Here is a 25,960-nt window from a genome sequence, read left to right as displayed (position 1 = left end):
AATGAATAAATTCTTAAAAGTATTTAATAGCTGTTAAGAGGACAGAATGATAAATTCAATATTGAAAACCAATATCAGATTCACAATTACAAGCCATTTATCATAACCAACTGCATGGACAGCATCTTACTGCGGGGAGCACAGTGTGATTCACAAGCAGAGACCCGGAACAAGTCCACATGAAATGCTAAATAAATCTGCTTTACATATTGGAAACTTACTTCCACTTCCTATCTTTATTGCCAACAATAATGTTAGCTTTCAAGAACAAATTGTTACGCATTAAACCTATGCATAATGAGCCCAACTGAGTCAAAAACTTCCCTAAAAAGAGCTTTAAATTATTCCAAATTGGGTTATTAGCTTAACTCTAATTCCTCTGAGAGAGCTCAGCAATCTCACAGTAAGTTTCAACATTTAACCAGACAGTTTCCCAGGTTGGGCCCCAAAGTTCTGAATTTATTCTTTCTCCTCTTTCCCCCCCACTTCCCCCAAAGAATTAGCACTGTCAGGCTAAAGAGCAAACACCATAATATTTAACAAATGTGTTAATGTAACAAATTGCAAGAGCATTGCAATTTATATTTTTTATTTCTAAGAGGAATTTTTCTCCTTTCTTTGAACACATGAGTGACTATAAGAAAATGGAATGACTTGAATTTGGACCCTTTTGTGTCACTGCCAGGACACCAGCTCAGTCAATGTTTTGATCTCCAGACATCCTAGGATCAAGGGCAGGGAGGTGATTTGGCTGTTACGTGTCTCTCGTCCTGCTGACCACCCAGGCTGACCCGGCTGACATAACTGTAATCAAGACACAGGATGGTTTTTTTTTTTCCTGATTTCAAGAATGAGATGCTCAAGTGTAGAAAATTTGGAATGTGTAGGGAAAAAGAATCATCTAACCCCTTCACAGAGGCCACTGGTAATTACATTTTTAAATATTTCTTTTCCATTTTGTTTTTTGGTTTTTACCATGCATTTTTTCTTTACACAGTTGAGATTATATATTTCTATCAGATGCAATCATAATTTTAATGATTATATGATACACCATATTTTATAAGAAATCCTTTCCTAATGTTGAGTACTTAGGTTGCTTCCAGCTTTTCTCTGTTTTAAATATCATTGCAATCACCATCTTCATGTGTGCATCTTTGGGTGAATTTCTGGTTATTTCTTTAAGGTTTGTTCTTAGAAATCTCATTACTGGGTTAAAGAGTGTGAACATTTTAAGGCTTTTGAAATATACTAAGGCCGAAAAGAATTTTATGTAAATCTCTAATTCACGAATTTGTTTATTATTTGTACAAAGAGCAGCCACAGCCTAGAGGTTAAGATCAGGGGCTTTGGAGTCAGATCCATTTGCATTCAAGTTCCAGGTCTGCTAAAGCCTGGCTGGGAAAAAATGGACACAATGATACTTACATCTCAGGGTTGTTGTGCAGATAAAATGCAACAGTGCCTGTCAGATGCCTAGCAAGGCACCTGCCTGTCACATAGTCAACACTCTGTAACAGGCAGATAATATTGGTTTTTATCCAATTTTTGTGACAGGGTATTATAAGGTGTGTCCTTATGTATAGTATATACATAAAGGCATCATATAATCTTAAAACCTTTAAGCTTTAATAATATTCTCTGTTATCTCTAGAATAAAATTCTACCTTGTTATCATTCAATGTCCTTTTCCATCACAGCCCAGCTCACCTTTCCAACCTTTACCTCTCCCTTTCCCCAAAGTTACATTCTGCTCCAGCTGCCCACAACATCGCCTTCAAGAGTGTGCCATGTGCCTCCTGTCGCTGTGCCCACGTCCCTCCCCTCTCTCTCTAGCCTGTCCTTTCCCTTCTTTTCACTGTTTGCCAAATTCTACTCACCTGGGCTCAGTCCAGGTGTCACCACGTCTGTCAAGCCTTCCCTGATACCTGTGCAGGCAATGTGAAGATGTTGTCCTCTCGGTTCTCATAGCCCCTCGTGCATACCTGGGTTGCAGCATTTCTTAATCTCACGTGCCACAGTAGGTTGGCTTTGTTTCAGTCTTCTCAGCTACACTGGAAGCTCTTTAAAGGTCAGTATCGGCTGGGCGCGGTGGCTCACGCCTGTAATCCTAGCTCTGGGAGGCCAAGGCGGGTGGATTGCTCAAGGTCAGGAGTTCGAGACCAGCCTGAGCAAGAGTGAGACCCCCGTCTCTACTAAAGATAGAAAGAAATTATCTGGCCAACTAAAAAATATATATACAAAAAAATTAGCCGGGCATGGTGGCTCATGCCTGTAGTCCCAGCTACTCGGGAGGCTGAGGCAGTAGGATCGCTTAAGCCCAGGAGTCTGAGGTTGCTGTGAGCCAGGCTGATGCCACGGCACTCACTCTAGCCCGGGCAACAGAGCGAGACTCTGTCTCAAAAAAAAATAAATAAATAAAAAATAAAGGTCAGTATCACATTTTGTTAATCCTTGTTTTCTTTGTGCCTGCTACAATGCATGATACAATAGCAAGGGCTCAATGAAAGTTTTTTAAATGTAACATTGGTAGTAGGCTTGATCAAAGAAATCCATAAATGGCATTTAAAGGTAAATTGGATTTCAAATGGATTGAAAGCCGATTGGACTTTAATTTTTCCTTTATCATAGGATCTTAAATACAAATGCATTTTGTGCAATCGTGAAATGTTTTCTAAGCCTTGAAATACTTAATGTTATTTCTAACAGCATTTCTAGGCAAATTATTGAGATTTTAAAATCTGCAAGGAATTTCAGGGGACCCCGTATAAACATGTATCAAAATATCTCATGGGAGGCTACAGGGTTTGTCTATGATGTAGGTGAGGACACTGCGAAGCCCAGGAAAGAGAGACCAGTGAGTTACTGGGACTCTGAATTTGCTGTCTAAACTTAAGTAATATTATGGTTAAAGCCGAAGTTTGAAATAGTCTTCATACTGACTCTACACACCACTTAACTGACCTGGTAAAATATCTGGGTTGTGTTTAATTGACAGGCACTTGCTTTATCATTATTTCTGTCTGTCTGACTCAGTGTTGGATCTTCAGCACCTAGAACAGTGCTTGGCACATCATAGGCACTCAATCAACATTTGCCAAATGACCCAATGAATCAGCAATCACATTTGGTATGACCCAATCTGCACCTACTCGGGGTTGTTTAGTTCAACTTGACAAATCTTTATAGAGTGTTTCCTACGTTGCAGACACATTGCCAAGGAGCTGAGGGTATGAAGATGAATAGCATATGGGCCCTGTCTTTATGATGCTCAAAGCCTAGTGTGGGAAGCAGACACAGACAAATGCAGTATGCTGCGCTTAGTGATAAGTGAGGCCTGTGGACATGGTACCAGGAAACCCAGAGGAGGGGTGTTCGGTCCAACTCAGGAGCTTTAAGGAAGACTTCCTAGGGGAGAATATTCCTGAGCTTAGTCTTGCAGGATGGGTAAGAGTTTGGTTGAAGAAAGATAGAAGGGCATTCTGAGCACAGAAGACATCACTAGCAAAGACAAAGGTATGATATATCCTTCATTAACTCATCCAGTAATGATTCTCTGATGGCCTATTATATCCAGGTGTTGTTCTAGGTGCTGGATATATCACGGTAAACAAAGCAAAGTCCCTTCCATCATGGAGCTTGTGTTCTAGAGGACAGTGACAGGGCCCACAAGCCTTTCGGCATTGCTGGAGACCAAAGTGGAGAGCAGTTTATTTTATGTGTGGGAGTTGAGCTGATACCCTACCTGCTTCCACAAAGGATTCGAGGCACTTATAAAAAGCTAAGGCTTTGCCAAATCAAGCTACCGCTGGGCAGGAGTCCCAAACCCCTCCCCAAGAAGGAGATTCTTCTGCTTCCCCGAAGTCTCTTGGTCGCTACAGGGAAACTGCTAACAAGGACAGGCTGCTCCTGGGTGCTGCCTGCTCTTAGAAATCCCCTTGAGTTGATTGAGCGATTTGGGTTGTGAATTAAAGCAGTGAGCAGAGAGCCTGGCACACAGTAAGAACTTCATAAATGTTTGTTGAATGACGACATGTGTTGTTGGGTAACCATAAGGGTGATGACTTTACCTTTAAAACAGAGATCTGTCTCATCCCTTTGGCCTTTGATGAGTCTAAGAATGCATGGCATTATGAGCTTCCTGGAAAATAAGATGGCATCTACTCCAACACCTTGCTCAACTCAAGTCCAAAGATAAAGAGCTACAAGTAAAACCCATAAGCTGTTATTTCTGAGTCCATCCATCCGTTTATCCATCATTACACCAGGCACTGTGCAAGACACTAGAGATATTGAAATGACTGCGGAATTCACCAAGTCCGGGTGGGAGAAGGCAGAGCTGTAAACAGATAATTAAAGTACAGTGAGAAAAGCTCTAATTGAAGTAGGTAAACAGGTGGAGTGAGGGGGCCAAGGAAGGCCTGATTGATGAGCAGAGTTTTAAAGGATGAGACTGGAGTTTGCCAAGCTTGAAAGAGGATGGGAAAGGTATTAGGCTCTGAGACTAGCAGAAGTAAAATCGAGGAGCCTAGAACACTATGGAGACTTGAGGATGGGCAGGTAAACTGGTGTGGCTACCAGGTAGGATTTAAAGGTTGGCAGATTATTGAAGATGAGGAGAAGAAGGGAAAGTGTTTAGAGGTATAATTTTTCCAATTATCTGTTGCAAATAAAATAAGAACAGTATCCAAGAAGCATGACTATACAGACTTCACTCAGAAGGCTACTCTCCACCTAATGGTTATATGATCATTACTATTCCTTTGGCAGCATTCATTTACATTTGCTTTGGACCTCAAATCAAAGCAAATCAGAATATGGCAAAGGTGTGTCAGGAAGAAGAGTTATTTGATGGAAAATGCGTTTGCTCTCTTTTGTGAGTAAGCAGTTTCTACCCTGCTGGGCTACACCTGCTGTGGCATAAGGACTATTTCCAGTGATTTAACTTTGGCCCCTAACAAACCACATTGTGCAATTACTTATTAGCCAGAGAGCATCATTAATACATAACTGTAACTTACGTAAAATCAACATATATGGAGATGTCAAATTTATTCATTGATTTCCAGAATCTCAAATCTTCCAAGACTTTCATGAATCCCCATGATACCTCTGAAAGCTACATTTTGCATCAGATTCTCTTATTTCCATAAAAAAGATTCAGAAATTCATGTTGCTCGCTTCTAGTCCATGAGGCAGAGTTTCTTCTCTTGGATGAATTGATCTTGGACAAAGTATAGCGCAGAAATTGCTTCCAGATCATTGTGTGCCTGTGAGAGGATTGAGGGCTTAAGACAGCGTGCATTACACAGGGACAGGTTTGGGCCCCTTTCCTGGGAAACATGGAGGAAGGAGACCCAGAGACCCAATCCAGGTTTTCCTGGATGCAAGGAAGTTCAGTGTCTAAATGCCACATTTTCTGGGACTGTGTAATAATCTATGTTATAATAGTGGAGCATCATAATAAATAATAGTGTAACAATGTCATGATGGTAACCTATAATTTAAATAAATCCCATGAAAACATAGAATGGAGAGATCTCCGGCAATGGTTTCTGAGAATGAGTCACCGACTCAATTCTCAATTCAAAGCAATTGGCACTTCTGATGTTTATACACAAATAGATCCCCACCAATCTCATTAAATATTCAATCCATATTCAAAGTTATTAAATATTGAACACGATTTAATAAATACAACCAAGTTAATCAAGACTTCGATTGGTGGTTGTGGGTTCATAAAAAGCTTATGAGAAGAGTCATTCCACTTGGGGTTTATTTTGATCCTTCACTTCCCTCCCCCACTTTTCAAAGAGGGCAGGAATTATATGTGTGTGGGGGGGTGCATTTGGGCTGTGTTGGTGTACATGTGCGTGTGTTGGGTTATCTCTCAGTAATTAGTGTATTGGGCAGGATTGTTGTGAGTGGGTACATCTGCAGATGTGTCTGAGGTTTATAGTGTCAGTGTGTGTTGTGTCAGCAGATGTTAACACTGGTGAGTTACCTTAGATCCTGGTTGTTCAGTGGTTTCTTCTCTGCACTTCATCGATGGCTAGGACCACAGAGATCCCAAAGTCCCCTGTGATTCTTGGGGAGTGGTTTCCACAGGTTACTTTCTCTCAGGGTTGTGCACATACATGCAGGTGGTCCCTGAGAGTGAATGCCTTACCCTCCTTAGGTTGCCTTACCCTAGCCCAGCCCTGCAATGCAAGACACTATAGCATCATCTTCGAAGGAGCTTTGGACAAGCTTGAGTTCAACTGCAGGTTCTGTCATTTACTGGCTACGGCCTTGGGTGAGTTACCTTCTTTGACCCTTAGTGCTTTCCTCTACAAAAAGATGATGATAATTAATGCCTACTGTATATTAATAGAATTGTCCTGACATTTAAATGATATCATGTGTGTACCTTATTAATTAATTGTAGATACTTTACTTATGCTTTTAACAAAGCAAGCCCCTATGGTAGGGTTTGTAATGAATAGGAAGGTAAATAAAAGATGGTCCTGACCTGAAAATCCTTGGAATCTGGTGAGGAGATAGACAACCCCCACCCCAAGCACTCTAATGTGTCAAGGTCAGTCACTCAACAAATTCTAGTCATCCCTGGGTGTACCCTGTGGGTGTTTCTCCCTGGGGCCTTGAGCCAGAGCTCTTCAGGAAGAGGGAGGGGAAAAGGTGGTTGATCTCCCTTGCAAGGAAAGGAGGGAGAAGGAAGGAAAACAAAAAGAACTCCCTGAACACTTGAGGGAAGGAAAGGGGTGGACCATTGTGGTCTGAGCCTTGGACACTGTCTAATGTCCTAGCCTTCTGATCCTTTATTTCTAAGAAGGAGGGGATCCTTCCACCTTGGTCACTGGAGTTTTGGCCTCCTCACCCCCAAGCCCATCCAGACTAAGTGTGCAGAGGGTGCAAATGGCCTGAATGTGGTCACACAGCTAACAAGTGGGGGAGATGAGGATTTGAACTCAGGCATCTGCTTCCAGGGCCCCTGTTCTCAGTCACCTCACTCTGCTCCTCTTTTTACTGTTTCTTGCCCCAGTTAGAGTGGAAGCTTTTTTTATTCCCCCTGGTAAGATCAACCAGGTATGTAAGCTTTTTGATAGCAAGATTTATAGCTCAGAAGAGTGGATTTTTGTCACAGATTATGCCCGGGTCTTAGATGTTCTATCTTCCAAAATAAACTTGTTGCAGCTGAGTTGAACATGTACACAGCAGTGGGGTATGCAAAACAGCGCCTCTCATAAGTAGGTACTCAGGGACTGGCAGATGAATTATGGATCATGGCCTCTGACATGACCTTGAGCCAACCTCAAAGATGTTTGCTAAAAGTGTTTCTGGCTCTGCTGGGACATGTGTCCTTGGAGCCCTGCCATCCGGGTGGGGAAGGTGCAACTTTATAGATATGTGTGGCTTTTTAGAGTATGGCAGAAAATCAGGGAATCAGTGGAGGGGGCCAGTAGTCCCCAGACAGACAATTCACACCTGGCAGTGTGTGAGTGTGTGAAAGGGAGAAGGGGGAGGGGTTGCGTCCTATGCATTGTTCCTCGAGATGGGGCAGAAAGGTTATTCAGGAAGACCTGTCTACCATCCCAAACCTGTCAGAACCGAAGTTTGAGACTTACTAGTGGACGGCTACCACATGGTGGGGGGGAGGCATGGTGGCAGTTGGGACTCAAAATTCAAAAGGGAAAGTGAAGATGAAGGAAAGATATGCAAAAACCTCACTTGTGCAATATTAATTGCTAACAGTTGTGAACTGCTACCACGTGCCAGGAACTGTGCTTTGGTGCAGTCCTCACATGGCTCACAGTACTGTTATCATTCCCATTTCACTGATAGGGAAACTGAGGACTGCCCAGTGGTGGAACAGGCATACAAATTAGGCATCTATGATGCGCATAGACTTTAGCATCTCAGAGCTGGAGAAAGCCTTAGAGGACATCTAATTCAGCCTCTTCATAGGCAGGTGAGGAAACTGAGTGCCAGAGAGGGGCAGTGACTCACCAAGGTCAGACAGCTGGTTAACAGAAATCCTTAAGATTTGCCAGGAGGGTAAGGATTGGAGGGAGGCAGGGAGACTCGAGGTGCAGAATTTAAGGAGGCACTCACTCTCAGGGGCAGACCTGCACTTGCATGACCCGGGGAGTGAGCACCCCATTAAGCGTTGTGTCCTAGATGCCTCATTTGCCTCACCCTAGTCATGGCCTTGACCTGATGCTTCTTCTGGCTTTGTGGTATGAACCCTAGAGGCTCAGGCAGCGCTCTGTTTGGTTTGCTATCTCGAGGTGAGGAACTGATGGGAGATGTGCATGGAGTTTTGCCAGTACCCCAGCGTAGGTACCACAGAAGGGAAACACACTCTGACCCCGGTAATCAGGGGTGAAACTAGGAGAATCCTGATCATGTCTTAATAAAGTAGGGCTGCAGAGTGGGGTCCTTGGAAACCAAGACTCTGCATCTCTTCTCTGGGTCCCACTGGGCTGAAATGGGGAAGTGCCCGGAAAAGCTTCCAGGGGAGGGACTTGCCCACCAGACCCAAGTGGCTGCCTACTGATGAGCGCGGCTAATGCAGGAGAGCTAGGTGCTCAGACACGTGCAGAAACGCACTGCGAAAGCCTCAGGCATTGGGCCTGCTTTATTCACGAAAATTCCTCCTATGAGGTGTGTACAGCCCCCTTTTCCCAAGTCCGGGCCTTCCGGCTCCTGTTTTAGTTCAAGAACGAAAGGAGACAAACCCCAGGAGCAAAGTCCCCTGCTGCCACTCCCAGCCCCTGTATGCAGGGGTCAGCCCCGCAATTCTTGGAGAGGGGTGGGAGGTGGCGGGGAAGGGGTTCCCTGCACCACTCCCGAGAGCCAGGTCTTCCTCCTCGCCCTGCTGGGCCCCACTAGGAGTGGCGTGGGGCAGCCAGGCGGCCGCAGGTGCTGTGGCAGGGGGAGAAGGCTTCCTCGCCGGGCCTTGGGGGCTCGGGAGCAGGGCAGGCAGAGGTGGAAGGAGCGACCCGCTTCTGGTGCCGTCCACTTCCCGCATCACGGAGGAGCCCAGTCCCAAGCTGCGGGGAGCGGTGGGGGTCTAGACTTTGTCTCTGGAGTAGACCTCGGCAAGGCAAGTTCCTTGCTTTCTTCCCTCTGGGCCTCAGTTTCCTCATCTCACCAGGTGCGGCTCAGCCCAACTTGGGTCTTAACATTTTGAGTTCTTTGCTTCCTTGCCTTTTTCCTGCCCAGACGATTCTCGAGCCCCTGTTTTGGGTTCCTGTCTCCAGCTCTGGCCTATCCCCCCCAGACGGTTAGGAGCTCGGCCTGGGGGTGCCCCTGGCCCCCTTCGACCCCCGGGGGATCCCCCATCCTAAGGGGGGATTAGGAGGTGACGCGCAGGCCACTCTACTCCCCCAGGGAGGGAAAAGGGAGTTGGAAAGAGAAAGAGTAAAAGCGCGAGAAGGTTAAAGGAGGAGAAAATAGAAAAGAAAGAGAGAAAAAGAAAAGGAAAAGAAAAAGAGAGAAAAGAGGGAGCAGAGAGTGAAAGAGCGAAAGGTGGTGGTGGGGAGTAGGGAGGTGAGAGATGCTGGAACGGGTTGAAGCAGGGAAACAGGAATCCTAAGGAAAGCCGAAGAGAGAGACCGAACGATGGAAAAATTGCCAGCGCGCGCGCGCGGGCAGGGTCTGAAAGGACCAAACAGGGAGAAAGAGGGGAAAAAAAGAGGGGTGTGTGTGGGAGAACAGAGGGAGGGAGCGGCGAGCCGGGAGGAGGGAGGCTGGGAGGAAGGAGAGGGAGGGGCCGAGGGACGAAGCGGGTGGGGGCTGGCTCTGCACAGCCGCCGCGGCTCCAGCCGCCAGCTCGCTGGCTCACTCGCTCTCGGTGCCGCCTGCGCCGCCCGGCTCGGGGCTGCTCGCAGCTCCGGCTCCCAGCCCGGCGCTCCGGCGCGGCTCGGGCTCCGGAGGACTGGACCGCGCGACTGGCCGGCCGAGCTGCGGAAGCAGGTAGGTGGCTGGGTGGGGACCGCGAGGACTTAGAGCCTCGGAGCGCCAAAGGCGCAAGGGGACTGGGGTTAGGATTCCGGTCCTGGGGAGGAGATTCTGCAGCTCCGCTACTAACTTTGCATCCGCTCCGCCGATCCCCGGCTGCCCTGCCCTGGTCCGGGCTGCGGAAGCCGAGTTTGGCGCGGGGGAAGAGGTGAATGCCGGGGCTCGCGGGAGTGCTTGGGGGTCCCGGCAGGACGTGGGGCGCCGGGTGTGGGCAGGCGCAGGCCCTCTGGCCGCAGTCCGGACGCTGCGTCCGCGGCGTCTCCACGTGCGGGGGAAGACCCCCAAGGCATCGGTGCGGCGCGGGATCCCGGGGAGGGCGCCTGCCCGCCCCCTAGAGTCGGGAGACTCCTGCTCCCGAGCCGCCCGGACTGCGCGGGCTGCACGCACTGCACTGGCGTCCTCCTCGCTGGGGTCGGGGCATGAGTCTGCGGGGACGCGGGCAGGTTCCCGGCCGTGGCCTGCGGTGCGTCTCGCTGCCGCCAAGCCCCAGCCGGTGCCGTGCATGCTTTTGCTTTGAGGAAGAGCGAAACCGAACGTATACCCTTCATTTCTTTCTCCTGTTGCTCCGATTCTCTTCGGGGAAGTCTGGGACGCCGGACAGCCCTTGTAAGTTGGCTTCCTGGACGTCCCTCTTGCCCTCGGCGGCGACCCTGGCACCCGAAGTTAGAAGAGAAGCGAGTCACTCCCGGTGCGCGCCTGGAGCGCGGTCCTGAAGTTCCCAACTTCTCGCCTGGCCGTGGGCGGTGGTGTTGGAGGTGGGGAAACGGGTGGCGGTCGTGGTCCCTTGGAGCTGCCGAGCGCAGCCGCCTTCCTCCTGCACTTGGATTATTTTCCTAATTTGTTAGGAAAAACACGACAAAAAATGGGCAAAATCGTTCCTCGCGGGCGCTAAGGTCCGTGAGTGGGACGGAGCCCTCACCTGTCGGGAGCCCGGGAGCTCCAAGCCGCGGCGTGGCCATTCCCGGAGCCCCCGAGCCCCACGGCTTTCTCCTGGACCTGGGCTCCCGGGCTCCATCCCGCGGTGGCCGCCTCTCGGGATCGGTCCCCCGCAGCCCGCGCTGCGAGGCTAGTCTGACTCCCTCCCGGGTGGTCATGTTCTCTAGAAAAATATTTCAAAGTGGCTCGGCTTCAGGATCTCGCACACTCCATCCTCCCAGAGCGGCCAGAGCAGGGCGCATTGGAGAAGGCCTTTGGGATGGTTTGGGCTCCCGGCCATCCCGGCTCGCTCTGGCGCGGGCACCCGTGCCGGCGTCGGGCCCCTCCCGCGCCCTGTCGGGGAACCGGATTAATGCCCGGGCCAGGTGGCGGCGCGCGGCGGCCGGCGGGGCTGTGGGTGACCGCCGGGGACGCCGTTCCGCCCGCTCCCGCAGTCCCGGAGGATTCGCCGGCCCGCGCGCCTTCTCGGAACCAGCGGGCCCCCGGCCTCCCTCTTTGTTGGAGTGCTGCGGGGAGACTCTTGAGAGGTTTAGCGCAGGTTTAGTGGGACCAAAAGCTGGGGGCTTTGGGGAGAGGGTCTTTCGGTCGTAGCTCCCTGCAGATTGCGCGGGGTGTCCCGAGGGCGTTGAACACACCACCCACTGCACACCGTACTGCGCTCCTTCAGATCTTGCGCGGTGCACGCCGCGCGCCAGCTCTCTCCGTTCACATAGCGTTTAAGCTGCTAAATATTGGAAGTCCGGGACTGCAGTCCCCACCTCTTCCTATCTCACAGATCAGCAAACTGAGGCCCAGAGAAGCAAAAAGGACTTGCTTAGAGCTGGTTAAGGGGGGGAGGGAAGGTAAACCAGGTCGCCTGGCTCCCAGGTGAGGGCCTTTGCTAATAATCCACACTGACTTTGCTGCTTTCTTAGCGCAGGGCAGGGGTTCCCGGTCAGGCCACTGCGTGCCCTGGACAGGCTTGAGGGCTGGGTAGGTATGTGTGAGGTTAGAGGCAGAGGACCTGTCCCTGGATTTTCTTTTCTTTCTTTTTTTTTTTTGAGACAGAGTCTCACTCTGGTGCCCGGGCTAGAGTGCCGTGGCATCAGCCTAGCTCACAGCAACCTCAAACTCCTGGGCTTAAGCAATCCTACTGCCTCAGCCTCCCGAGTAGCTGGGACTACAGGCATGCGCCACCATGCCTGGCTAATTTTTTCTATATATATGTTTTAATTGGCCAGATAATTTCTTTCTATTTTTAGTAGAGACGGGGTCTCACTCTTGCTCAGGCTGGTCTCGATCTCCTGACCTCGAGCAATCTACCCGCCTCAGCCTCCCAGAGTGCTAGGATTAAAGGCGTGAGCCACCGTGCCAGGCCTGGATTTTCTTATTAGGTCCTATGCTGGGATCATCTCCCAGGGATAAATCACTTATGTGGCAGTTTGTTACACTGTGCTGTGCCTGCACCAGGGTCTGGGGGTAAATGGAGCCTATAGACAGGGCTCAGCCCGTTAAGGTGCAATTCCTAGGGAAAGGGCAGCTATTGTTTTGTAGTCTAGGAAGTGATTGCATGTAGGCATTCGCAGGTGAAATCACTTGTGGAGAAGGCGAGATTTGGAACTGAATCTTGGGTAGATTTCTAGTTGGGGGAGGAGGTTTGTGGGGCACAGGGCTTGAGTCTTAAGAGCGAGGCAGGAAAGCTCAAGACTGGTTAAGTGGCTGGTCAAAGGACAGCACAGCCAGAGCCAGTGAGCACTTGGCCCTTAGTGAGGAGCACCAAGGCAGCTAGAAGAGCCAGCCACTGGGGACTGAAGTCAGAGCCTGGCCCCAGAGGTCTGCTAGTCCTAGATCTAGGGTGAGCAGTTGCTGGAAAGTCAGTCCCTGTGAGCCAAGGATTGTGGTGCCAGCTGGGAAATATTCTGGGTTTTGCTTCTTTTTCCTTTCTCATTGTTACCAGGGGTTTTAATTGTTTATTTGCCCCTTCCCTACCATAACTTATAGAATTTAGATAATTGAGTGTTCTGGTCTTATGATGGGCAGGAACATTTAGTCAACAAACAGTTCTTGAGCTCCTACTTTGTGCTAGGCACTGGTGTGGGCCCTGGGGATACAGCAGTGAGTCACACAGCAATGAATCTCATACCTCAGGATGCTGATGTTCTAGGCTCTGTCCTCCTCAGGCTTGAAGTCTTGTTGCGGAGTGGAGGCAAATACACAAAAAAAGCCTGAAGAAGTGCCGAACCTTCCCTCTAGTGGTTCAAGGGCCCAAGGTGAAAGGTTTGAAGCTGTTGGCTATGAGCTTTGGAGATTTCATGGGCTTCCATGACCCCAGCTCCTGGTTGCCAGGGGTAACCCAGAGGCAGCTGCGTTGATGACCTTAGATGTGGCATTGAAGAACTGCTGTGCAGAGCTTTTGCCAGTCAGGGTATGGCAGGAGGGAGCTGGTGAGTGCTGGCAACTGTGATCTTGCTAGGTATCCATAGAGACTGGTGCCAGGTAACCACTTGCCTCTTAAATTTCAACATGCACAACTGCCTGGGGAGCTCTGGAGCCCCATTATACAGATGGGTAAAGGGAGCCCTGAATCTGCAGACTGGGACAGCTATGCAGTAAGAGGGGCCCAGGTCCTATAGAATCTCCGTGTCCCTGATAGCTGTTTCAATTTAAAATGCTGCTTGTTTCTTGCTGTTTTGTAGACTAGTGGTTCTTAGACTTCAGTGTGGAGGGCTGGTGAAAACAGATTACTGGGCCCCACCCTCCAAGTTTCTGATTCAGTGGGTCCAGGGTTAGGTCCAGTAATTTGCATTTCTTACAAGTTCCCAGGTGATGCCGATGCCCTTGTTTTGGCAGACCACAATTTGAGAACCAGTGTGGTAGACAAGGGAAAGGGAGTGATTTTCTTGAGATTATGCAATGAGGGAGCCTCGAACAAAGGCTGTGATTTAGCTCTAGGAACTCCGAGGACAACCCCCTTCCCCTTACCCCCCGGGAGGCCATAGAATTAAAAGAATATTTTATCTTCATCAGCACACACAAAGAGAAAATATATTGCAATATAATTAGGGAATAAATAGGTGTCGTGTGTTGGATGTAGACTCCATGTCCCATGGCTCTGTGGGGGTTTATTCTAGCAGTGTTATAATTGAAAAGGCGTCATCCACTCTGAGAGGCCCTCATGAAACTTTCATGGCCTGGGTGGTCATTGTCCAAAAAGTCACGTCGTCTTCATCTGAAAGAAAGAAAGTCAGAGAGATTGCTTCTCCTGCTAATAGGACTATCTGTGTTTCATCTGACAGTAACTATGCAATGTGTTCTTAGGGGAGAAGGAAAAAAAATTGAAGAGCCAATGTGAACAGAGAGACACTGGAGGAAGTCCGCATCACAGGTTTACAGATCCATTTGTTGAGCATTTCAAAATGTTTTGAAACTCTGTCTGTCTGTCTTGCCTGTATTTCTGATGTGTAGCTGTATCTCAGCAGGAGGAGGAGAGTTTGTGTTTCAACTTAGCTGGTTGGGTAAATGAAATGTTAACAGCACTCTTTATCCCCAATGTGTTAATTAGACCCAAAAGAAAAGAACCATAAAAGAGTTGTTCTCCTAAATGCTGGCATTTCTCATCTGGATTCTATTTATCGATTATTTTATAGTTGAGAAGGAGCAAAAATCCATGTTTTTATAGCAAATAAAGCTGGCTGCAGTAATTATGCAGGCTCAACATGTCTGTTCTGGAGCAGGAAGTTGGAATTCAGCCTGACTTTCAAACATTTGGGGAAGATCTAATTGAGAAAGACATTTCAAAGAACAAATATTTAGGAATGTGGAGTTTCGCTGATGGTCTCTGCGGGCCAAGGGCGAGTACCTTGCTCTTAGTTTGATCCTCAGTGGTGCAGGGACATCACCGGGAAGGACCTGCTGAGTAATGTTGAGACCACAGTCAAAATGTGAGGCTGCAACTTGGAAATAATCAGTGCGGCTTAGTAAAGGGAAGAAGGATGCCTTCAGGGAATATATCTCCCGTGCCTGGTGAGCAAGGGGAGAATCAATTAATCAAATATAGATTGAACACTTACTGAATGCCCAGCGTTGGGATAGGCACAGAGAAGGCAGAATCTAGGACTTTTACTTGTTATGTATCTTCCATAATGGATAGCTCAGGTATCCATAGTGACAAAAGCCCTTGATTGGAGTGGGAGTCAGGGTTGCAGGTAACAGACATGAACACAACTGGCTGAAACAATAAGGAACTTAGTATCTCCCATAAGGAGAGGTTTGGGCTATGTCTGTCCCAAGGTTGGTTCTTTTAGGGGTTCAACAACATCATCAGACATCCAAATGCTTTGATCTTTCCTGTTCTCAAGGTCATGACATAGCTGCAACAGTTCCAGGTGTTATACCCTCACAATCAAGTGCAGAGGCAGAAAAGGCAGGAGGGGAGCCCAGAAGCCCCTCAGCAGACTTTCCCTTGTGTCTGACCAGAATTGTGAATTACGTGTCATGCCTAAACTAACAACAGGCAAGGGAAGGAGATCATCATAATTGGCCTGGAATAATCTTAATTTGTGTGTAGGGCCACAGAGGAACAAAATTAGGATGGTCTTGGAATGGAGAAAGGAGCATTTAACGGTGCCTACTGTAGAGTTTAAGAGCTAGGTTTGAATTCTCTTTCTATTCCTTTTAAGCTCTGTGACCCTGGGCAAAGCATTTCACCTCTTGTGCCTCAGTTTACTTATCTGTACAATGGGGATTTATTAGGAAGATAAAGCTGAATTAGCTCAATATTTACACTTGATTGGTACAAGAGAAGTAGAAGATTATTTGAAGATTGATCTCTGACTGAAAGAATTTATAATCTAGTGCAGGTGACATGTGATGACTAGACCATTTAAACCAGCAGTCCCCAACCTTTTTGGCATCAGGGACCGATTTCATGGAAGACGATTTTCCCATGGATGTGGAGAGGAGTGTGCGTGGGTGGAGCTCAGGCAGTGATATGCAGCCCGGTTCTGCAGCCAGTACTGGGCCACGGGTTGGGATTGGGGACCTCAGATCTAGACCATCAAATAGTAAGATAACAGAACCAGAGAGTAAATAATTATGACTTGTAGCCCAAATATCATAGGAGGAGCATGACATCAGTGGAAACCACAGTAGTTAGGGAGGGCTTCCTGGAGGAGGTGGTTCATGGTGCATACTAGAACTCCAGCATTTAAGTACAAACAGGTTATAAGCTCCTTCTGCCCAACTTGCTTCCTCTTGCTTTTCTTTTCTCAGTGGCAAAATGGGACCATCAGGCCAAGGTAAAATCTTATCTCTATAATCACAGTAGCTTTGATAGTCGATGCAAATATGGTCAATACTGACCAGCACGGTCTGGAAGGCAGGCCAGCAGGGGCTCCCTCGCCAGTCCTGGACTCCTGGTCTCCAGTCCCAATGACTCATCAATCTCCACCTGTCAGACCACATTTCAGCTGATTAGATGTTATTAATTATAGTAGTATTTGGATGCCTGGCTGCCATCATGAAATCTATATGCCTAAAATGAAATCTAATATTTTCCTATCACTCAAGCCATATCCCCTTCTAGATTCTTCATTTTTGTTGTTGGCAGCACCATCTTCCCAGATGCTTGGGCTCAAAACCTTAGCGACACCTTTTGATGTGCCCACTCCCCCCACGCTCTACTTCCAATATTCAAGCACTGGCTTTCCTTTTGTTGTCACTGTTTTGTGGCTCTGTCCTCCCTTCTGACATGAGAAGTCCTCTTTGCTCAGATTCTTTGCACCTCCAGCTGGGTGATGGCGCTGCCTCCTGCTCTGCCATCCTCAGGGCACAGTGCCTGGGTGTATATGGGGACGTGTGTCTCCAGGAGTCGTCTGTGGGGCTCTGTAAATAAGAGAGTTGTAAATTCTAGTGGTGATGAGGTGGCAGAGTCCAGAATCCATGCTGCAAACCCATCATGTTGCTCTGGGAGCTAATTTCCAGCCTCCCATCTCTTTCCCCTTCAAGTCATACTAAAACATGGTTTCTATCAACCCATTACCGTACCTTTTCTCCATGGAACTCACTGGATGAAGCCCAAACTCCTCAACTTGACATTTAAAGTCTCCACAATCTGCCAGCCTCCTGCCCCCCGTTCCTTACCTGCTGGGACGCACCGCCCTGGCCCCCTCAGCTTCGGGCTCTGGCTTTCCCTGTGTTTTACCCAAATCACCCTTTCCTTTAAGACCAATGTTAGATCTGCATCCTCATTAGACCCTCCCTGACTGCTGGAGCACCCAGTGATCTGGAAGCGTTGATCTTTCTTCCCCTGAACTTTTGCAGCAGTTAGTGCCTACACCACAAATGTGGCACTTGATAATACATGGCTGGTGTCATCATTTAACGTTTTTTGGTGTGTTCCTTGTCTTCCCAGTTGGATGTAAGACCCCTAAGATCCAAGATGGGTGTATCCTTCTTTGTATCCAGTGTTATGATCAGCAGACACATAGCACTTCAATGAGTATTCATTGAATTAATAAATCACAGGAATAGATTAATTACCTGAACAGTCAATTAATCTTTACTGCTTTTTTCTTAACCTCAGTTGGGGGAAGGGACTAAATTTCATGAATTCCTGCTCTGTGCTGGACACCACTTTTAGGTACAAAGTGATTTTTAGGTGCTCTTTTAACTCAGCCTTGCAACAAACCTGTGACATTGAGATTCTTGTCATTTTACAGAGGAGGAGATGGGGCTGGGAAGGGCTAGGTGCCCTGCTAAGCCCACTCAGTCCGCAGGAGAGGAGTGGGGGGCACGTTGGTATTCTTTCCTCCATGCTATTTCCTGCAACTCCCTGAGGTTCTGCCACTCCATGTGTGCCCCAATGTCCCAGGCTCTTTTCCCTCATGTCCCACTGGGTTCCACTGCTCCACTGTGTCCCCAGGATTGTGGAATTATTCAGGAACCTCTAGATTCTCTCAGTGGACTCTGAGCTTTCTGGTGGAGCAATTAAGACACGTTATTTGGTGCAGAAAAGAGGGGTGAAGCCAGGAAAGAGCAGGAGAGGACTTGATGTCAATCCTGAGGTCTTCAGAAGGCTTTGGGTGACAGTGTGCAGGACACGGAGCCTCCTGGATGGCGGCTAGGAGGAGTGGACAGTACTGACCGAGGAGAGATGAGGCATGATACCAGAACTAGGACTGCCTTCGTTTTGGGTGCATTTGTTTTCCAGTTTGTGTCGTACAGCAACTTTGTAAAGCAGGTTACTGTGCTCAGGAACAGGGTCTTAGAGAGTTCAAGTGACTTTCCCCAAGTCACATCCCAAACCTGACGCCTGCCTTCCAATGGTGACCTTGAGTGACCGTGACGGGCTTGGCTTTCCAGAGGCTTGTGTGGGGCCATGTGAGGCAGCCGTGCTTCCCTGGGGTAGGGGTTTCATGGCATGACCTCAGAAGGGCTGTTCTGGAGCTGATGCTGGGGTCAGGGTAGAGGTAACCTACCCCTGTGCATCTAGGCCCTGTCTTTTCTCAAAGCAAAAATTATTTTGAGCCCACTCCTGTCCTTGGAACCTGCCCTTCCCCTGCCTGACATGCCTGGTTTATCATCCAAGCTTAAAATAAATACAATAAATAAAAACACCCCAAAACTTTTTTTCCTGCAGAGGATGAGCAATAATCTACATATGCAAATAAGTGGCATGCCAGTGCCATGAATATTAATTTGGAAAGGGAGTTTAAGGGCCTAAAATACACTCAAAACCAAGAATTTGGCATTTTGCAGCCCTCTGGGTTCACTCCAACAGTCATGACCTTATTATATTTTAAGGTTGCCCCTGCTCCCAGCAGGCCTCCCTCCTGGACCCCTGGAAGTTACCAGGCAGATGGAGAGCATCCCAGGCTGTCAGGCCAGAGGTCCAGGGCTGATGGGCGAATTCTAACCCTGGGGCTGGGTCTGACCTTGTCCTGCTCCCTGGCCAAGGCCCGGCCTTAGCTCCTCTTGGACCCCAGCATCAGCAGTGAGTCCCCAGGACCAGGGGACAGTTCTGGGAGGTACCATGAGGCACTGTCAGTCCTGGGCCCTTGTACTGTCAGGGCGCATGCAAGGTGGGGGAGGGAAGCAGCCTCGGAATCGGCTTGTCCTACCTCTCACAGGCAAACGAGGGGACTGTGACCGAGAGGGTGGGTGGGTGACTTGCCCACAGCCACACGGTGAGTTAATGGCAGGAAGTAAGAAATCTTATTCATTCTTTGCTCTGAAAAGCACATTTCTTTTTGAGTGTGTGTGTAGGAGGGGGTGGGCAGGGTAGCATTTAAAGTTTGTATACTTTTGGGGGAAGAGTCATTCTTCTATTATGAACATTCACCCAGAGACAGGTGGCAACTGAAAATCCAGTCTTGTATCTCATTTGGGTGGAAATAAGTGATTTCCTTCCTCCCCCAGCAGATTTCCAAATTAGATTATATATAGACCAGAGTTAATGTGAGGTTGCATCGTAGAGCACCTTCCAGTAGGAGGGTGCTGATAGGGCAAAACGAAGAAGGGCTGGAGTGTCCCCGAGGAAGCTAGAAGGGAGAGGACCTCAAGGTGGAAAGTGAGGAGCTGATGGTGATGTCTGTGTCCCGCTGTGTATGGGGAGGCTTGGGGGAGGGCACGGAGGGTCGGTGCAGCACTGTGGTACCGTCAAGAGTTGCTCTTTCCTGTTTACGGGGCGGGCTTGGGCATATCGGCTCATCCCGGGGCCTCCTTTTCCTGGTCAGTAAATGTTGGGATAATCACTCTCACATCTTAACGTCGCTTTGTGAAGATTACATGAGGATTTAATGTTCCTGCACTATGCCTGGCACAAAGTAGGTGTTCATCTAGATTTCTTTCTTTTCCAGATAGATTTATTTGACTTGCTGCGTTGGGTCAGTGTGTTTGTGTTTCTGCTTGCGTCTGTGTTGGCATGTTGCTGTGCATGTTTGTACGTGTCTGCTTTTACCCGTGTGTTTCCGAGTGTGGTGGTGTAGACAGGGACGCGAGTAAGTCTGTGTGTCTTTGTGTGTAGGGTTGGATAGTGCGCTTTGTGTCTGAGTGGCTGTGTGTCTCTGTGTCAGTGTTTCCATGACTGCATGCCTGCTCCGTGTGTGTGTGTGTGTGTGTGTGTGTGTGTGTATTGCTGGGCTGGCACAACCGGAGATCTCAGGGGGTTGGGAAGCTTCACAGCGCACAAACAGCCCTGGTCCCGGGTCCCCTCTAAGGTCTCTAAGGTGTCTCTCCCCTCCGTGCCCCCTAGAAACCTCTCGCAGTTCCTGGAGCCCTTCCTAATTGCCCTTCCTAATTGCCCTCTGTGCATTTTCCTCTACCTCCCTCTAGAGGCACCTCGTCGAGGAAGCTTCTGCGTGGCAGGCCCCGGTGCATTTGCATTCCTGTTTGCATATCATTTGCATTGTCTATATAGACTCTGCTTTCAGTTCTGCAGTTTTCAAGGTAAAATGTGGTTGCTCTTCTTGAAGGTCATTATATTAAGAATTTTTCTGCCTTTCCTTTGCTTCTTTCTGGTCTAGACCTCCCTCCCGGAGCTGGGGGGCTGGGGCAGGATGGAAGCCTCAGAAGCCTACGCTTTGCCCTCAGCCCCTCCTCCCAGTCCACTCCCCCTCCTTGGGCCTCCAGCGTGGGGGGCTCGGTGACAGTGGACTGAGCAGAGGGCCTAGTTCAGTGGGTAGAGACCCCGGCCCTGGGGGAGCAGGTCGGGGAGAAGATCGCTCATCCATGTGTAGTTTGGCCCGGATCCCAAGAGGGCAGGTCATAGCCAGGGACAAGCACAGTCCAACTTGTGCCTGTTGCCTGCTTCCTGAGCCCCTGAGACTGACCTCTGTAGGGGGAAAAGGAAGGGCCCCCTTGCATGTTTCAGCCGCTCTGTGACTGTCCCTGGCTGGGGAGGAGCCGTGGGGCCCGGCTGGCCTTAGGGAAACAAAGAGGCAAAGGACGTTTTTTGCCTTTCACACACCTAATACATAAGGAATGATATTTCTGATGCCACAGAAGACACCAACCCCAAAAGATTCCCCAGGAAGGCTGTAACCAAAAAGTGTCTTCCTTATGGGCCACCACATGCAGGACATTCCGTCTTTATGTGGATTTGAGTCCTGGCTCTGCCACTTATTGGATGCATGGTTTTTGACAAGTTACCTAACCTGCCTGAGCACCTGCTTCCTTATCTGTAAAAGGGAAATAATAACAGTACTTAATAATAGTACATAGGGTTGCTGTAAAGATCAAATGAACAATGCAGGTAACAGGCTGAAGTTAGTGCCCAGGACGTAGCAAAGACTCAGTGAACCTTAGCACGGCCGGTCTCCATGGGCTGGTTAGGACACAGAGGTTCCATGGTATGTCTTTTACACATAGTACAGAAATTGTTACTCAGAAGCCACTCAGACTAGTGACAGGCAACAGGTTTGAATCTCTCCTCTGCCTTTCAGGAAGTCCAGTTCTGGGGGAACTTTTTTTCTGCTTTTGCCTTCCCCCGGGTGGAAACATTTGAAAGGCAGCTCAGCAAGCAGGAGAATCCTTGCGTGTGTCTGCAAAGATTCTGGCCGTCCCTGGCTGAGCAGATCTTAGGTTCCCCAGAAAACAGAGCTTGAGGGGAAACTGTGCTGGTGCTTTATTGGGGGGGTGGGCAGGGGTGCAGCTTCAGGGCAAGGGGAGGGAGAGGAAGAGGAGCGTGAGGCAAAGAAGGAGGAAATGCAAATGCCAGACACAGCTTGGGAGAAAGAAAGCGGGCATAGTCATGAGGGATGCCTCCCCTTGGTCCAGTGGAACTGCTGTCACTCAGAGCAGTTTGTCCAGGGTTGAAGGGAGGGAGTTTATCTGCCTACTCTTTGGTCTTGCATCAGTTCAAGATTCCCGCTGTGGGGCATTAACTCCCTTGCACTTCTGGGTCATATCCTCTGGCCCTTCTGGGAAGCCTTTGGAGAAGCCGGATCCTGTGCCCTGTGGTGTGACACAGTAGTGCTCGCAGTGGGTGCAGACGTGGTCCCAGTGGGTGGTGGAACCTGGGCGCTGCAGCTGCTATGGCTCCTGAGGACGGTGCAGTGGAGGCTGTGCCAGAGCCGGGCCCTCACCCTGGGTGAGGCTGGGACAGCCAGTGGTGTTGGATGAGACAGTGGTCGCGGTGGCCTGGCTCTCCATTTAGAAGTAGCTGCTGGCCTGGGAGGCAGGTGGGGCCGAGGAAATCCGGGAAGGCACATAAATAGGGTCTGAGTCAGCTACTGTTAATCAATTAATTAATCCACTGTGGGGCCAGGTGCTGGAGTCTGGGCCTTATCCTGCAGGCAGAGGGGGGCCATCGGCCGTTCTTGAGCAGGTGAGGGACTGCTCCTTGCTCAGCAATGACAGGAGGTTTTTGGAGAGGGTCCTTCCTCGGGTCTGCATGTCTTTTCCACTAAGCCACATGGGAGCTGTTCCCAGAAGACCTGGCGTTCCTAACTCAGTTCAGGGGGATAGAAGAGGCTCACAGCTCACCATTGCCTGTGGAGTTTCATTCAGCCGTGGGGAGCCTGGGTCCCCTGTGACACCCATGCAGGTCTTAGACAGGAGACTGTCCTTCCTGGGTGAGGTGTGATCATTCAGAACACTGAGTCAGAGACCAGAGTGCCTGGGTTTGAACCCCAGCTCTGCCATTTAAAGGCGGGTGACCTTGGGCAAATGACTCAACCTCTACTCATTCAACAAATATTTATTGAGCACCTGCCATGCGCCACACTGTGCTAGCTGTTGGGGACACAGCAGTGAACAGTACAAGACAGACAACAATTTCTTGCATTCTCGTGGAGGACGCCAGACTGTAAGCAAGATAAATTCGCAGATGATATGATATATTTGAAGATGACAAACCATGTGGCAAAAAGCAGGGAAGGTGAAGAGAGAGTGATGGAGTGGGGGTGGGTTTGCAGTTTTAAATAGAGTGGTTGGGGAAGGTCTGCAACAAAATGTGGCCTTTCAGTTATATCCTGGAGGAGGTGAGGGGGTGAGCGATACTGATGTCTAGGGGAGATCACTCCTTGCCTCAGTTTCCTCACCTGTACAGTCCAGGTTATGATAGCACTTACCGCACAGGGCTGCTTGTGAGGGTTAAATGAGTTAATCCATGCAATGGACTAGACCTGGCCTGGCACACGGTAAACAGTGTTTTATTGTCACCACCGCTTAGGTAAGAGCCAGTCCTTTCTGCCTCTGGGCGGCGCTCCTGGGCTCCAGACTACGGGGGTTTCTGCGACCTTCATCTCCCCAAGAGTGGGAGAAGGTCTCCTCCAGCCTTCCCCATCCCCTCATTGAAAGAGGACACACAACCTGCAGTTTGAGAAGCAAGACATGCATTTTCTTCATACTCCCAGAGAGAATCGCAGAAGAGCCTTGAGCAAAATCCAGGTTTAGGAAGCAGCTTCCAGCCTTTCTCTGGAGCATCTATAGACTAGGGTGGGCAGATGTTTCTGGCTCAGTTCAGCGCTGGGCTGGAGTAGGGGTTGCGCACCCAGAAAACTGGGCTCCCAGCAGTGAGGACTGGGGGCCCTGCCCTGCTAATCCCCTCCTGGCCGCGTGGCCGCCCAGCTCTCATCAGCAGGCGCTGAGAGTCCCTCCAGCAATTTGGATGCCATTATTTACTATCGCAGAGATTTTTGTGGCTGTAATTTACCGCCATTGCGAAGCCCCAGGACCTGAATCCCAGTAGCCCTCAGTATAGATGTTGCATCTAATCAATCCTCTATTACTATGCAAATACATCCTATAGGATACTGATGTCTTTTCCTTTCAAACACTTAATACATAATTAATGATACTTCTAATGCCACAGAAGACACCAACCCCAAAAGCTTCCTGTTATAATTTATACCTACCCAGATAAGAGATTGGTTTATTGGTTCACTTATCATTCGGGAGTGGGCCTCTCCCCACCCTCCCTGGGGACGGACAGCCTGCCCTCCAGACAGCCCTGGGCCCAGCAGGAGATGGCCACGAGTGGGAGGGAGCCACGTGCCAGCGTCTTCACGGATTGCTCATTCAGGTCTCCCAAACCACCCTGGGAGGGAGGTCCTCTCGTTAACTCACTCTGCAGGTGAGAAAACAGAGGCCAGAGAGGTGACTCAACTTGCCCAAGGTCATGCCTAGGCCCCTCTGCAGGCCAGTGGCTTTGCAGGATCATTTGAGACTTAGAGATAAAGGCACTGAAGACATGCTCGCTAATATCCTTATTTGGAGGGGAAATGGTGATAACGTCAGTTTGGGGGGTATTGTTTTGGGCAGCCGGGTGGTCTTTTTCTTGGGGGGAGTGATTGGAAGGGGATAAGGTGTTGGACCCCACTGTCACCAGGAAACACACCTTCTCTGGGCAGACTGGGCACCATGAGAAGGAAACCCCACCCCAGGGTTCACCTGGAAGGTTCTTCACCCAGGCTTTACCCAGCCCTCCTGTGAATCACGAGTAGCACTCCGCTTAGGAGTGAAGATAACATGGTCCCTGTCTTGAGGCCCTGTGTCCAGTGGAAATGAACAGACAAGGTATAATGGAGGTCAGTACACAGCCACCAGGACCCTGGCAGTGGGGGGCCCCGGACGGTGTTGCAGTGGACAAGGGAAGGGTGTGCTGGGTGGGGGAGTGGGGTGTGACCCACACCAGGCACATGAGGGGCCTGAGAATGAGGACGGAGGTGAATTTGGAGTGTGAGCTGGTGGGGACACCAGTGTCATTCTTCCCGGGTGTTTGGGTGGGCTGCCCACTGTGGGTGGGCTCCTCTGCCCCTTCCTTTCCCACAGGGAGGAAATGGACCGACTGGCAGAGCCTCGTCCCCAGCCCAGGGCACAAAGAGCAGCTGGAGGCTGAGTAGAGGCAGGAGCGGGTCGTGGGTGCTTGGGGGTGATGGGAAGCTGCCTGCAAACAGCCCCTGGGTCCGGGTAGGCACATCAGGGACCCCTTCTGGGCCAAAGGACTAGAGTTCAAGCTGTTTTCCTTCCCTCCAGCACAGCCCTTCCCAGGCACCCCTGGAATCCCCAGAATGCCCCCTCTTCCTTGTCCCATCCAGACCCCATCTGTGGCATTGGTGTGTGGAATGGTACTGAGGGCAGACCCGGCCTGTGCCCCCAAACTGAAGAGCCGCTCCTCGCTCAGGGGCCCTGTGCCCTGCCCGAGCCTGCTCCCCCTTTGCCTGTGTTGCCTTTCTCTACCCTTCATGTCCTTCCCGGTCCACACTCCCTGTGGCAGGCAGAAGGATCTTTCTAAAGTGCAAACTGGACCATGTCCCTGCCTGTCGGAAACCTTTTAACGGTTCCCCATTGCCCTCGGGATAAAGTCAAAACTCATTAGCACACGGTCAAGGCCCAGTGCCCAGCCCCTCCTCTCTCCGGAATCCACCTTGCTTTGGTGGCACCAAGCTGCTGCCAGTCCTCCCTCCCCCAGAGCACGCAGTGCTGCGTCATACCTCCCTGCCAACCTCCCTGCCGCTGCTCATGCCGTTTCCTGACTGCAACGCCCTTCCCACCTTCCTCAGTCTCGCTGACTTACTCATCCCCCACAATTCAGCCCAGATGCTGCCTCCTCCAGGAAGTCTTCTCTGAGCTCCCCTCTGTCTGTTGGGCTAAGTGACTTGTCTTTCTGTTCCCTGACACTCTGTACTCACCACAGTCTTACAACTTCAAAGCCACAGTAAGAGCCTCAGGGACCTGGTCAAACGGAGACCCCGTACCCAGTGCTGTCCCTGGCATGCAGTGGGGGCTAAGGATTTGTTGCCATACTGGACTGGGGTAGTCTTGGCCCTTGATGTGAAACACTGATGGTTGGCCGTGGCTCTCCCTGACCTATGGGGAAGAGGCTGGACTTGCCAGCCAGTTCTGGGAGTAGCCTATGAGATGTGAGAGACTGGGCAGTATTGAGACCCATCTAGGGTCTTGCTAGGAGGATCCAGGGTCTGCTGGACTTTAGAGAACATCAGTGCTCTGAGTACCCGGAAAGTCTTGGGGAGTGTTGGGGTGAAGCGGTGGCACTCAGAGGCTGGAGAAATGAGGATAA

The 25,960-nt window shown here is 49.8% G+C and overlaps 1 protein-coding gene across 5 annotated transcripts in view; it reads left to right on the top strand.

The window, feature by feature from the left end:
* The first annotated feature begins 9,847 nt into the window (after positions 1-9,847).
* The window catches only part of MEGF11 (multiple EGF like domains 11), a 340,206-nt gene continuing 324,093 nt past the window's right edge, over positions 9,848-25,960 (top strand). For all 5 annotated transcript variants that reach the window (XM_045541334.1, XM_045541340.1, XM_045541327.1 and 2 more), the window contains exon 1: positions 9,848-9,965. The gene's annotated coding sequence lies outside the window, so the exon portion shown is untranslated. The remainder of the gene's footprint in view (positions 9,966-25,960) is intronic.

The sequence above is a fragment of the Lemur catta genome, chromosome 1 (genome assembly GCF_020740605.2).
Source record: "Lemur catta isolate mLemCat1 chromosome 1, mLemCat1.pri, whole genome shotgun sequence".
Classification (NCBI taxonomy): Eukaryota; Metazoa; Chordata; class Mammalia; order Primates; family Lemuridae; genus Lemur; species Lemur catta.
The sequence above is the reverse complement of the archived record's forward strand: the minus strand, read 5'-3'. Positions and strand labels throughout refer to the sequence as shown.